Below are 15,280 nucleotides of genomic sequence, written 5' to 3'. Positions count from 1 at the left end.
TGATCTTACCTTCCCAACTACCCATCTGTGGGCTTCAGATTCCAGCCTTAGTTGTAGAGATTGTTTAGTCAGACCCCGTATATGCATAAGTCATTTCTAGTAGTGAATATCATACTGATTCTGTTTCTCTCATTGAACCCTGACTGAAACAATGACAAATATAATAAATTCTTTTATAGTGGGTATAATAGGAAGAAAAGAAAACAACAACACTGAGTAAGTAAAGAGATTTGAGATAAGCCACCAATTTGGAGGATCAAGAGTCTCTAATATAATTCCCTGACTTGAACCAATACACAGAAAGACTCTAGAGTCCCTGGAATGAAGGGGAAGCACAGTTTGCTTTAAGGAAAATCCTATAACAAAACCACAGATATGCAATGGAAATATTCTTTTCAGCTTTCCTCAAAGGGACCTGTGAACAATTTTCCAAGATAACTTGCTTTGGAAGAAGAGAAATATCCATACCTTTTTAGGATTACTGGACACAACGGCTCTGATCGAGATGAATTTTTGATAACTTGAAAGGCAACTGCAGTCCACCACTGACTTGGGGCTTACGGAGGTTGTTGAGAAATGGAAGATTGGCCTGAATCCATCTCTTAGTGAGACTGGTAAATCTGCAAAACTACTCTGTAGTTATTTCCATAAATTCTGAATGCATATTTGAAGTACCCATACTAAATAACCAGCGGAATCCCCACATTGGTTCCCTGAGCCATAAAGTCTGTAATAATATAAGGGAAAACTGAATGTCTCTGATTCAATTCTATCTAAAAGAGGAAAAATATCTCATCTCTATAGCAATCTCAAATAATTATATCAACATCAAAGACAAATATTCAAGAATGGCGAATTGTATCATATCCCCATTTAACACTCCAGTTTGGCCTACGAAGAAATATCAGTGCTGGAGAATGATACAGGATTATTGTAAACATAATTAGGAATTACCTCCAATTCCAGCTGTTGTTAAAGATGTGGTCCATATATTGGAGTAAAGAATATGAAGATTGGTAGCTGGTATAAAGCTATTGAGCTAGCGAATGCTTTTATCTATGTATTGATTAGGAAGGGCTATCAGAGAGTTTGCTTTTATCTGGGTTGGAGGGCAACACATATTAGCTGTATTACCTCATAAATATGTCAGCTTTGCTCTATGTCAAAATAAAGTACATGGGGACTTTAAATATTTGAAGCATAATGCTATATTAACATGTTGATAAGATCACAGAAATTAGACCTCCTGAGAAACGTAGCAAATAATTTATGTTCCAAGAGACGGAAGATAAACCCCATGAAAATTCAGAAGGAATGAGTGTTACATAGGAAGTCAACAACAAGGATCTCTCTTAGTAAGGCATATTTAGTTGAGTGAGAAATCTTCCAATAGCAAAGACTGATGCTGAACACCTGAGCGAATACTATTTCTCATGGGGTCCAGCCTTATATCTGATGGCAATTTAATTATACTGAATCTCTTCCATCATGGGGTGGAGATGACTCAGGTTATAAATCTGAAATAGTGACTCAGATTTTAAATATATTTTTACCTTCCCTAAATTATTTTTTTCAGTATCACCTTCACTAGACTTATTGCATAGTTTATTCAAAACCATGGTATCCTCACAATAATGCTTCTGACAAGGACCTCACTTTACAGCAAAGGAAGCAAGGAAATGGGCTTACTATCATGGAATTTGTTGGTCTGGCCATGTATCCCATCCAAAGATATAATAATATCGGGATGGCATATTGAAGATTTACTTACAATGCTGGTTGGATGACAATGACTTGTCATTTAAAATGGATACCGTATCATTGAAAAAGTATCAACATATTGGAATCAATGTAAAAGTTTTGGATTTTAGCCTTGGCAGTATCTTTAATAAACTGGATGGTACAAGGCAAATAGGTATCAGTTTGCACATTTTTTTAAACAAATTGAAATAGTTGTGTCTAGGAACATCCAAACTATTCAAGGTGTTTTATAAAGATCCAGTGGTTAAAAGATAACTATAACTTTAAAAAAAAATCTGTTTAGTTTTTAAACATATGGCAGTGGGTTTGTTAGTGGCCCCTTAAAAACCATTTTAGAACCTCTTTGTGGATAATATTTTCGTTTTTATTCATATCTACTTAATCTTTTTCCATAACTGTCTAAAATTACAAAAATTCTTAGTGGTTATGGTCAAATTTCATCTCCTGGAAAAAAATTGAATATTATCTTGAATTTTCTATTACTTTAAAAGAATTTGATGACTTAAAAATGAATAATATACAGTGAGATTCATGGTTTCAGTGAATAATGAGGAATGAACTTGTCTTTCATTTTTTGTTGATTACAATCTCATACTAATCCTCTATTTTTGGCATACAGGTGAAAACCAGGGTTGAATAATTATGATGGCAAAGGGAACAGCTGTTAAATATTCCAAAATGAGTATTAAAACCCTAATAAATGTATCAGACTTCAGAAGTTAATGTCAGCATGGAACGTCTACATTCTTGAGAAAAAAAAAAAAACTATTTTACAAAATATTATAGAAATATATTCACAGTGAGAATAGAATAAAGATAACTATAAGACAATCAAAAGCAACTGCTGTGAACATTATTAATCATGTATTATTGGTTTTCAATTATAAGACAGACTTTTAAAAGTCTAAGCAAATGCCAATAAACTCTCAAAAACTTATCAGTCTTACCAGTTTGGGTGAGATGATCATGGAGTGCATTTTCTTCTGTTACATAGAATAACCTCAATGGAATTGGTATTTTTTGAGTACTGTTTCTTCACTAAGATGATCTTCTATAAGTAGGGTTTTATTATTACATCTAGAATACTAATATCTAAAAATACAGAACAATGATGCAGATACATTGTTTCCCTCTTTCCCACAATTCCAATAACTCCAAAAAGGCCAGCTGTAATTTTGAATTGCTGGCTTTCATAGAGAAATGCTTGGTGACAATTTCATGTGATTTGTTCTAAATGTAAGAAACTAATAAGTGTCAAAAAGAAAAATTAACAATAGATACGTCACTTTGATTTTAAGGCTTTTCTTACCCACAAAACCAAGTATTAACTTAAAAAAAAAAAATCCTGACCCCAAATTAACCCTGCCAATGGCTCTGCACCCAAAGTGCTAATATTTTCTATCCTGTTTGGAGCCAGGCTTACTTAATTCAAATTTCAAATGGTAGTATGGCTGCAGATAGGGGGCGATCCGGAGGCCACCTTGTTACCTGATATCATTTGATTTCAGTAAAGAGAGAGGGCAAGGTTCATTCGATCATGTTAAGATTAGCCAGTACACCTACTCCCTATTGACTTGGTGAGGTTCCAAAGACCAGGTCATTATGCGAAAATTGATGTTATGTGAGAGTCAAGGCTAAGCCCCATCTCAGCACCTGTGCCCCCCAACCCAAAAAGTCACTTACAGCCCATGGTGTGGCCCTGGCGGGTAATGTCTCCTATCACTTCATGCAGTATTTGCTTGGTCATACATTTTTTAACTCTTTTCATTTTTTTTTTTCATTAGCTAGGACTCTCTAGAAGATGAAGCGTCATGTTAGTATTAACAATGATTGGATCCCAAGCACCAAGCACAGTGCCTGGAACAGGCTCAGTTTCAATTAATATTGATAAGAGACATAAATGAATAAGATACAGTAGTTTATAAAACAATTAAGATATTTATAAACCAAAAAAACCAAACCCAGTGCCGTCAAGTCAGTTTCAACTCATAACGACCCTATAGGACAGAGTGGAACTGCCCCATAAAGTTTCCAAGGAGCACCTGGCGAATTCAAACTGCCACCCTTTGGTTAGCAGCCACTTAACTATTAGCCACCAGGGTTTCCAAGATATTTATAGAGGTCTAAAATTACTGAAAGCAGTACTGGTGGCACAGTGGTTAAGTGCTCAGCTGCGAACTGAAAGGTCAGAGGTTCCAACCCACCAGCCTCTCTGCAGGAGAAAGATGTAACAATCTGCTTCTCTAAAGATTACTACCTAGGATACCATATGGGGCAGTTCTACTCTGTTTTACAGGGTCTCTATGAATTGAAATCAACTTGACCACACATAGCAACAGCAAAATTACTAAATTGACATTTCTTAGAGATACTTTAGATCGTGGAAACTGAGTTCTGCATTGAATTCTACTACTTCTGGTGCTCACAGTGCTGTACGTAATATAGTACCCAAAGCATAGTAGCTATTCATTAAAACTTGTATATTTTCCATTAAACTGTGAACAACCTCTTTAGGAAACTAAGACCCAGAGAAGTTTGAATTGCATGGTATTAGAGAATCACAGAGCTAGTTTGTGCTTCAACCCCAGATTTCCACATTTTGGACTTCGACTTACAAAGTCCTTACAACCATTTTCTCTTACTTCAAGAGAATTGCAGCTTCTTTGACTACATTACTATGAGTATTAAAATCATTGTCAATAGGGCTCACATGTCAAATTTTTAATAGTTGCTTTTAGATGTTTTTATAAAAGTAACTTTGAAACGAAGCACAAATTTGATGTATCAAGTAATTAAGAGATATAAAAAAAAAAAAATAGAATTTTTACCCAGAAGAGAAAATTTCAGAAGAATTCTCATGGAAGAAGCAAAGCCTAATGGAGGATGGTAAAACAAGACTGCAAAGGAGATTACTAGGCAGGCAAGCAGGTTGTCTTGCTACAACTCCATGTTTACTACGTGGAAAGTAGACAATGAGAATTAACGGATCAAAGGCAGATGGTTTATTACAACACAGAAAACGTCAGGTATGTCATCATAGTTGTGCTTGCTCCCCCATCCCCAAATCCCAGGGGCAACTCAATGGGTGCAGAAGGATGCTGTGCACACAGTGAGTTATGCCACAAGTGAAGAATGCAAGACCACGGGCAGCACTTTTTGAGCAAGCATCAAAAATTTTAACAAGCAGCAAACAAGCCAGCTCCTTTCCCAAGGGAGCAAGCAGTTACAAGGTAGTCACACTGCGGTGGCCTTGGCCTACTTAGTTGCCTGTGTGACTAATTGCAGGAGCTGTTCAGTATTGGAGATGAGCCTTGCAGTGTGACAAACTCAACAAGAAAGTTTAGGGAAGTTCAGTGCCCATGGCGACTGCTTCTCCCAACAAGGATTTTAACTATCACTTCCTTCAAAACACTGAATATATTTCTATAAATGTTCGCCACCAAAAGATTCATTTTTTGAATTGCTTTAAATCAAGATCTTTATCCTATTAAAACAATCATCCTAGTGTATATTGAATTCACGACAATGAATCTCTATATATCACAGTCTATCACTTTCTAACAAAGTGAAACCATAGAGAAATAAGACATCATAACCAATGTCATGAATATTAAGAAATATTAAGATTTACTTTTCACCTACCTGTCTTTGAAATTGCAAACAGTATTGACTGTATAGAGAAAACGGAATCAAAACATTTTACATATATATCCACTCCTCACTTATTAACATGGTTAGGTCCCAAAGGCCAGGTTGTTATGCAAAAATTAGCATTACATGAAAATGGAGGATGACCACATCAGATTACAAAATATCATGTGGGACCCATTTGTCCCTGAAGACTTGAGAGGCAGGAAATATAGGTGGGTGCTATGTGTCCCACTGGTCTTGAGTTACTGCCAGATGTACGTTGTTAATGTGCAAAATAGTCTGTTAGATTTTTTACTATTGTCATAAATGCAAAATGTCAAATAATGTGATAGTTGATAAATGAGGGGTAGGTTATTATTATGCATATCTCTGCAATCTTAGGGAAGAATCAGTAGCATTTTTTCACCAATTATCAGAGAATATCACAGTAACTATATGTAGTTTTATTTTATAATTTTGGAAAAAGCTTTCTAATCATGACTATTAAGGTGAAGTAAAATGTGTAAAAATTTAGAAAGTATTTTTTTATGTGGTGTTCATAAGTGATTTTGGTTAACATTATAATCATATATTTTTATCTCTATAATTAATTCTTAATTGCATATATACACAAAAATATGCATATTTATTTCCTTCAATGCTAATCATAATTATAACAACATAGTAATAAATTATCTGTGGTTACAGTTTAAGTCCCTTGTAATGCCATAGCCTACATCTCATTCTATTTTTCACCAAACACCGTTAGGATACTTGCTCAAGGTTTTGCTATATAATCATTTTAGAAATGGTTAAGATTGGCACAAATCAGAGTTTTTTTTTTTTTTCCCCCATGATTTGGCAGTTAATTGAACAGCTAGTGGATATGTCGCTAGCAAACCAAGTGAGTTGATTCAGCCTTGGCTAACCTTACAATTCAGATTACTCTGTCTTAACAGTTGAACTATACTCACTGTAGCCTAGAAAACATGTTACTACTGAATTGTCAGCTCAGATCTTATTGGCTGGGGACATATGCCATGGAGTCACACTCTTAAAGGGCTCAGAAAAAACTAAACTTTAGAATATGCAACATACAGAAGGAATTAGAAGATTTAAGAAAATATTCCTTCATATAGCTAGAGGCCATAAGCAGAAAGAGCAGAAGTTCTAGGCTCCCAACATAAACCTAGTTATTTTTAATTTTACAAAGATTATGACAGATTTGTTTCCTTCACCATTCTATTGGAAACTATGTTATGAACTAGGAATTATGTTATGAACCTGATTCAGCTCTAATCAAAATATTTAAGCCAGATATTGTGTCAAATGCTGGAGAAATAAAGAGACATAAAATGTAGTTAGCTTGTGGAATGGGACAAAAATAGTAATAAACTCAAAAAATTAAAATTGGCTGTATTGTTTAGTAGAGTCAAAGAAGCTACTCACAGTGACCCCTGTTTCAAAGTAGAACTGCACTATAGGGTTTTCTTGGGTATAATCTTCAAGAAAGCAGATAGCCAGGTCTTTCTCCTGTGGAGCTTCTGGGCAGGTTCAAATCTCTAGCCTGTCCGTTAGCAGCCAAGTGCTTACCCATTGTGTCACCAGGGCCCTTTAAAGAAGCTAATACATGGGAAATATTTCTTATATTAACTTACTGGCTGTGCCCACTTGTATTGGTGATAGGACTTCACCGTATTTTCTGTCTCCTTACCTTTAAAATAATTTTTCAAGATTTACAATTAATGAGATTTTATTCTAAATGTGTATGGATAGTTTATCCTGAAAGTGTCAGCTAGAAAATTGTAATGATCAAAATTATATGTTGTCAGAAACAAAAGTAGTTGCTACCAAGTTCACCCTATTTCAAAGGTTGATAGAGCAGTGATGATTTAAAGAAACTTCTGATTGATAGTTTGACTTCAGCTTTTGTTTGTCCTCTGTCTGTTAGGACAGCCTCAACAATACCCTGGTCAGAACACCACTGTTCACCCGCTTGACTCTGGTCTAATGAGTGATTAAATAACAATGCTAATATTAAATTACAAATAAATCTCTCTATGACCGTGCAAAAGGATAGCAATGGATGCCTTTTCTACACTTTGCAGAGCTAAGTCAATATAAAAAATGCTTCCATTGACAAACAAAACGTTTCTGCTCCCAAGACCGTTAAGCAGAATATATAGGTCTTTTTTATTAGTTAATGAAACAGATTTTACTGTCCTTGGACAAATAAACATACACTAATACTCCTGGAATAATCACATTTATTTCAAAGCTTCAAATGAGACAAAACACCACACCCACCCACACACACACACACAAATTATCATTGTTTCTCCAGAGGCATAGTTGATATAAAGAAACACTTTTAAAACTGTAGTAAACCCTGGTTAATCTTTTTGCTGCTACCACTGAGAAAATGTAATTATTCTCTGAATCTGACCTTTGTTTTATTACAGTCTAAAATATAGTTCTCAACAGAATTAAAAGTAAAAGAAATCTGTAACATACTTTTTTATTTGACTCCACATAACAAAAAAAATAAGTACGGCCTAATAATAGGAAATTGAATTCAAATCATTTATTTTACAGAGTTTTTATTACGTTCTTCATTTCCAAGAAAGCTATCATATTAAAACAAAATCTACTTTTAACTTTCCATATATCCTTTCAGGGTCTACAAAATTTTCATTTAACTTTATTACAGCCACATTAACATAGTTGACATTATTTTCTGGCTGTCCATGTCCAAATAATTTAACTGAAAATTCAGCTTATTTAAGCTTCTGTCAAAAAATTGAAATAACAAAATGTTACAAAACCCAAAAGAGAAAATGGAAAATTTATAGAGATGTTTAAGGAATGATATCCAGAAACGTTAATAAACTAAAACTCATAGATTTTCAGATTTTGTTGTTGTCGTTGTTAATGGTAATCATTCAGTGTTTCCCTAACTACTGTGGTCTATTCAACATACGATTCTCACTTCTCTTTTGAGCTTCAAGCAAAGCAAAAACCGGATAAAGGTATTCTGGAGACACCGATGAGTACTTAAGGGAAGGACTGTTTATTGAAACTTCTTTCCCTAGGTTGGCATTCTGTAAGTACCGGCACAGCTTCAAATTTGGCACAGGAATAGTCCCATGTAAAGGGATAATATCTCTAACTCTCTATAACTCAAATATTGGAAACCATCACGCATTTCACCATTTAATAAATACACCCACAGATGTTTCCTCTAGGGAATTGAGCACCGAGGCAAGAATAAAAGGGCCTGAGCTCCCATTTGGGCCGTGCTATTTACAAACCTATGTGTTTGTAGGATCAATACTTAATAGGGCCTAGGACAAAATAAGAGTTCAAGAAAATATCTGTTTCATTCAAATGTGAATTTGAGTAATGTAGACAAATATTGCAGAAAGATGAATGATGCTGTATTAGTTTCCTACACTGCATAACAAATCTGAAACATAGCAGCTTAAAAGAGCACACATCTGTTATTCACAATTTCTGTAGGGCCAAAGTCCAGGCACAGCTTAATTGGCTCTATACTCCAAGATATCATCAGTCTGATATCCAGGTGTTGGCCAGGCTGTGGCTTCATCACAGGCTGGGCTGGAGAACAATCCATTTCCAAGGTCCCTCATATTGTTGGCAGAACTCATCTCATTGAGACTGTCACAATGACGTCCCTGTTGGCCTGGGGCTGCTCTTAACTTCAGAGAATACTCATAGTTCCACGTAGGCCTTTCCCAACATGGTAGACTACTTCTTCAAAACCAGCAAGAAAAAAAGACTCCAACTTCAGTGATGGTCCATTTTCTCTTTTAAGATGTTTCACCTGACTTAGCCAGGCCCACCTACAATAATCTTCATTTTGATGAACTCACAAACAGGGCTTCAGACCGGTTCATTCTGGTTCGAACCTCTGCTGAGAATTTGCATTTCCACCCCAGTTATACTGAATCAGAATCTACCGTTTAACAAGATCACCAGGTGATTCTTATGTAGAATAAATTTTGAGAACTACTGCTCGCTCTACTGGTGGTTCTCAAAGAACTGGTCCCTAAGTAGCAATGTTAGCATCGCCTGGGAACTTGTTAGAAACGCAAATTCTCAGCAGGATTTGAATCTGGAAAGATTCAGTTTGAAGGCCTACTCATAATCCTCAAAATACGGAAGCTTAATTACATCAGTAAAAGCTCTTTACCTTTGCTGTATTCTATCCGAAAAAACACATTAAAGGGGCGGAGAATGTACAGGATGTGGATACTAGAGTAGTAGGAACTATTGGAGCTATGTGTTTTTTTTTTGGTTGTTCCATTTTCTTTTATTTTTTTATTGTGCTTTAAGTGAGAGTTTACACTTCAAGTTAATTTCACATTCAAAAATTTACACACGTATTTTTTTGTGGCATTGGTTGCAGTCCCCACAATGTGAAAGCACACTCCCACTTTCCACCCCAGGTTCTCTGTGTCCATTTATCCAGTTCCTGTCCCTTCCTGCCTTCTCATAGCTGCTTTTGGACAGAAGCTGCCCATTGATCTCATATATTCGATTGAACTAAGAAGCATGTTCCTCACGCATGTTATTTTTTGTTTTATAGGCCCATCTAATCTTTGTCTGAAAAGTGGGCTTCAGGAATGATTTCAGTTGTGGGTTAGCAGGGGGTCTGGAGGTCAGAGTTTCGGGGAGTCCTCCAGTCTCTCAGACCAGTAAATCTGGTCTTTCTACATGAATTTGAATTCTGTTCTATATTTTTCTCCTGCCCTGTCCAAGACTTTCTGTTGTGATCTCTGTCAAGGCAATCATTGGTGGTAGCCGGGCACCATCCAGTTCTTCTGGTGTCAGTTTGTTCTGGTGGAGTCTCTGGCTTTTGTGATCCTTTAGGACTTTGGGCTAGTGTTTTCCTTCTTCATTCTCCTTTGCTCCGGGTGAGATGGGACCAACGGATGTATCTTAGGTGGCCACTCACAGGCTTTTAAGATCCCAGAAGCTACTCACCAAAGTGGGTTGTAGAATATTTTCTTTTATATATTTCTTCATAAACTTTGTCATGCCAATTGATCTAGATGTCCCCGTAGACTATGGTCCCAGGCCCAAACCCTAGCTACTTGATCCCTCAGAGTATTCGGATATGTCCAGAAAACTTCTGTGCTTTTGCTTTGATCCAGTTGTGCTGACTTCCCCTATATTGTGTGTTGTCCTTTTTACCAAAGTTGACAACTTACCTACTATCTAATCCAGTACCCAGTGCCGTCGAGTCAATTTCGACTCATAATGACCATTCAATGGGAATTTTTCAAGAATCCCTTTCTTTTTAGCTATAATGCTGAGGTCAGCTTGACAATAATAGCCCTTAACCATTTTCTTTTAAAACTGGCAAGTATATGTTTCCTCACAAGAGTCAATTCAGGGCAAATAAAATTGTTTATTTACAATAATCCTACCCTTCTAAACTTAAGTAAAAAATAAAAGTACCCTGTTAAGCCCTATGGGGGTTGACAGTGACTGGTCTCATAAAGAAGATTACAATAAAAACAAAATAAAACATAAAGATTGATCCGTGTTTATCCCAGCTAAAGTATGAAGCTCTGAGCATACTGGAAAAAGAGGAATGATGTTTCTATTCTTTCAACCTGAAATGAAAAAAAACAAAAAAAATTTTTTTTTTTTTTTAAAGCTCTGTTTATATATCTAGAATGGCAGTGTGACACCTTTGATGCAAAGGTTGTTGTTTATCCCTCTGACTTAACGACAAGGTAAGCCAAGAGTCAGCAGTCAACTTCTTTCTAAACAGGTGGTAGCAAGGCTGTACCTAATCCCTAAATCTTACTTTTAAATATAAGAACAGGAAAGAAAATGTCCTAATTTTATAGCTTTTTCCCCCAACTATCTTTTTTTCTGTGATAGAGCATAAAAAAATTGTCAGGTACTCAGATGAAAATGCATGTATGATCCTATTTGAATCATTAAAATAAAGTGAAAAGCTGGAAAGACATTTTTTCAAATGTTTTTACTAAGCACCTATTATAGCTGGGCAATATATACGAAACTGGTAGAGCTGGAGAGAGCACCTTAACCTGAATGGCAAGTAAGAGGAGAATTTTTGGGCATTATTATGCTATTTTAAAGGACCTTTAATATTATTTTTAAGAAATTTTAACACTGAAAACTAAAAAACTTGCCGTAAGAAATTAAAGAAGACCTAAACAAATGGAAAAACATCTAATATTCATGAATTGGAAGACAATATTGTTAACATGTCAACACTACCTTAGAAGATCTACAGATGCAACTTAATTCCTTCCAAAGTTCAGCAACACTTTTTGCAGAAATGGAAAAGTCAGTCTTCATACTCCTGTGGAATCATAAGGCTCCCTGGACAGAAAAACAATATTGAAAAAGAACAAAGCAGGAGGGCTCATATTTTCCAATTTCAAAACATGCTACGTTTGTTGTTGTTGTTAGTTGCCATTGAGTGGACTCCAATACATGGTGGGCAACTTATCTATAATGGAATGAAACGTTGCCCACTCCTGTGCCGTCTTCATGACCATAGCTAAATTCGAGTCCCTTATTGTAGCTATCGTGTCACACTGTTCTATTGAGTGTGCCTTGCTTTCTCTGACCCTCTACTTTGCCATACATGATGTCCTTGTCTAACAATTGGTCTCTTATGATCTGTGCAAAGTAATAAGCCAAAGTCTCATCATCCTGGCTTTTAAAGAGTATTCTGGTTGTATGTCTTCCAGGGCTGATTTGTCTGTTCTTCTGGCAGCTCACAGTATATTCAATAATCTTTGCCAACACCAGCATTCAAATGTACCACTTCTTCTGTCTTCCTTTTTCTTTGTTCAGATTTCACATGTATATGAGCTAATTGAAAAGACCAAGGCTTGAGTCAGGTGCAACTTAGTCATGTGAATGACAACTTTGCTTTTTCAGTCTTTAAGAGGTCTTTTGCAGCAGATTTGCCCAATGCGATATGTTGTTTGATCTCTTGACTGCTACTTCCAAGGGCATTGATTGCTGATCCAAGTAAAATTAAATCATTGATGACTTCACATTTTTCTCCATTTATCATGTTGTTGTTTGTCAGTACAGCTGTGAAAATGTGCATTTTCTTCACATTCAGGTATAATTCATACTGAAGGCTTTGATCTTCGCCAGTAAGTGCTCCAAGTCGTCTTCATTTTCAGTAAGCAAGGTTGTATCATCTGCATATTGCAGGTTGTTAATGAGTCTTCCCTGAGCCAAATGCCTTGTTCTTCTTCATGTAGTCCAGCTTCTCAGATTATTTGTTCAGCATACAGATGGATCCAACAGAATGTGGAAATTCTCTATTAATATCATTAATATCACACACGAGTAAAATTTTGCTACAGATAATTCAAAAGCAGTTGCAGCACTACATTGACAGAGGACTGCCAGAAATTCAAGCTGCATTCAGAAGAGGACCTGGAACTAGGGATGTCATTACTGATGTCAGATGAATCTTAACTAGAAGCAGAGAATACCACAAAGATGTTTACCTGTGCAGAGGCATTCAGCTGCGTGGATCAAAACCAATTACGGATAACATTGCAAAGAATGGGAATTCCAGAACATTTAATCAGGCTCATGAGGAACATGTGCATAGACCAAGAGGCAGTCATTTAAACAGAACAAGGGGATGCTGCATGATTTAAAATCAGGAAAGCTGTGTGTCAGGGCTGTATCCTTTCTTCATACTTACTCAACCTGCATGCTAAGCAAATAATCCGAGAAGCTGGACTATAAGAAGAAAAACCTGGCATTAGGATTGAAGGAATACACGTTAACAACCTGCTATATGCAGATAACACAAAGTTGCTTGCTGAAAGTGAAGAGTACTTGAAGCACTTACCGATGAAGATGAAAGACTACAGCCTTCAGTATGGATTACGCCTCAACATAAAATAAACAGAAGTCCTTACAACTGAACCAAGAAGCAACATCCTGATAAACGGAGAAAAGATTGAAGTTGTCAAGGATTTCATTTTACTTGGATCCACAATCAGTGCTCACGGAAGCAGCAGTCAAGAAATCAACCAATATATTGTATTGGGCAAATCCACTGCAAAAGACCTCTTTAAAGTGTTGAAAAAGTCACTCTGAGGACTGACCTACGCCATGGTATTTTCAACCGCCTCATATGCATGTGAGTGCTGGTCAACAACTAGGGAAGACCACAGAAAAATTGATGCCTTTGAATTACGGTGTTGGCAAAGAATATTGAATATAATATGGACTGCCAGAAGAACGTACAAGTGTGTCTTGAAAGAAGTACAGCCAGAGTGCTTCTTGGAAGTAAAGATGGTGAGACTTTGTCTCACATACTTGGTACATATTATGAGGAGGGACTAATCCTTGGAGAAGGACATCACGTTTTGTAAGGCAGAGGATCAGTGAAAATGAGGAAGACCCTCAACAAGATGGTGGCAACAATGGGCTCAAACATAAAAATGATGGTGAGCCTGGCACAGGGCCCAGCAGTGTTTTGTTCTGTTGTACATAGGGTTGCTACGAGTCAGAACCAGCTTGACAACAACTAACAACAACAGATTGAATAAGTAAGGTGAAGGGGTGCAAACTTGCTGTCTGACTTTTCCAATTTTCAACCAATCAGCATCCCCTTATTCTGTTTGAAAATGTACTATAAAGCTACAGTAATCAGACTAGTGTCATTCTAGCATAGGGATAGACATATAGACTGATAGACTATAATTGAGGGTCTATAAATAAACCCAGATATCTCTGACAATTGATTTTCAACAAGGGATCCAGGTCTACTCTGTATAGAAATAGTCTTTTCAACAAATGTTTCAGGCACTGCCACATGCAAAATAATGAAGTGTGATTCCTACCTCAACTAATATATGAAAATTTACTCAAAATGAATTAATAACCTAAATAAAAAACAAAACTCATAAAAATTATAGAAAAAAACAAAGGGTTAAAATTTCAGAGTCTTGTTTTTAGCAATGGATTCTTTACATAAGACATCAAAAGCAGAATCAACAAAAGGAAAAAAAAAATATATATATATATATAAACTTGACTTCATCAAATTAAAAAGAAAAAAATTTGTGCATCAAAGGACTTTATCAACAGAGTGAAGAAACAACCAACAGATTGGGGGAAAAAAAAATTGGCCACTGTCTTAATCATCTACTGCTGCTATAATGGAAATACCACAAGTGGATGGTTTCAACAAAACCCAAAACCAAACCCAGTGCTGTCGAGTCAATACCGATTCATAGCGACCCTATAAGACAGAGTAGAACTGCCCCATAGAGCTTCAAAGGAGTGCCTAGCGGATTCAAACTGCTGACCCTTTGGTTAGCAGCCACAGCACTTGACCACTACGCCACCAGGGTTTCTGGCTTCAACAAACAGAACTTTAGTCTCTCACAGACAACTAGGCTAGAAGTCAAAATTCAGGGCATCAGCTCCATGGGAAGCCTTTCTCTGTTGGCTCTGGAGGAAAGTCCTTGTCATCAATCTCCCCCTGGTCTAGGAGCTTCTCCAAGCAGGAACTCCAGGTCCAAAGGATGTACGCTGCTCCTGGTGCTGCTTTCTTGGTGGTACGAGGTCCCCATGTTTCTCTGCTTGCTTCTGTCTTTTATATCTCAAAGGAGATTGGCTTAAAACATTATCTAATCTTGTAGATCTCATCACTAAAACTGCCACGAATCCATCTCATTAACATCGTAGTGATAGGATTTACAACACTTAGGGAAATCACATCAGATGACAAAATGGCAGACAATCATACAATACTAGGAATCATGACTTAGCCAAATTGCCAGATATTTTATGGGGGCACGGCTGAATCCATAACAGCCACCATACACCTGATAGA

This window comes from Loxodonta africana, chromosome 20 (genome assembly GCF_030014295.1).
Source record: "Loxodonta africana isolate mLoxAfr1 chromosome 20, mLoxAfr1.hap2, whole genome shotgun sequence".
NCBI classification, from domain to species: Eukaryota; Metazoa; Chordata; class Mammalia; order Proboscidea; family Elephantidae; genus Loxodonta; species Loxodonta africana.
Note: the sequence above shows the minus strand (reverse complement) of the source record.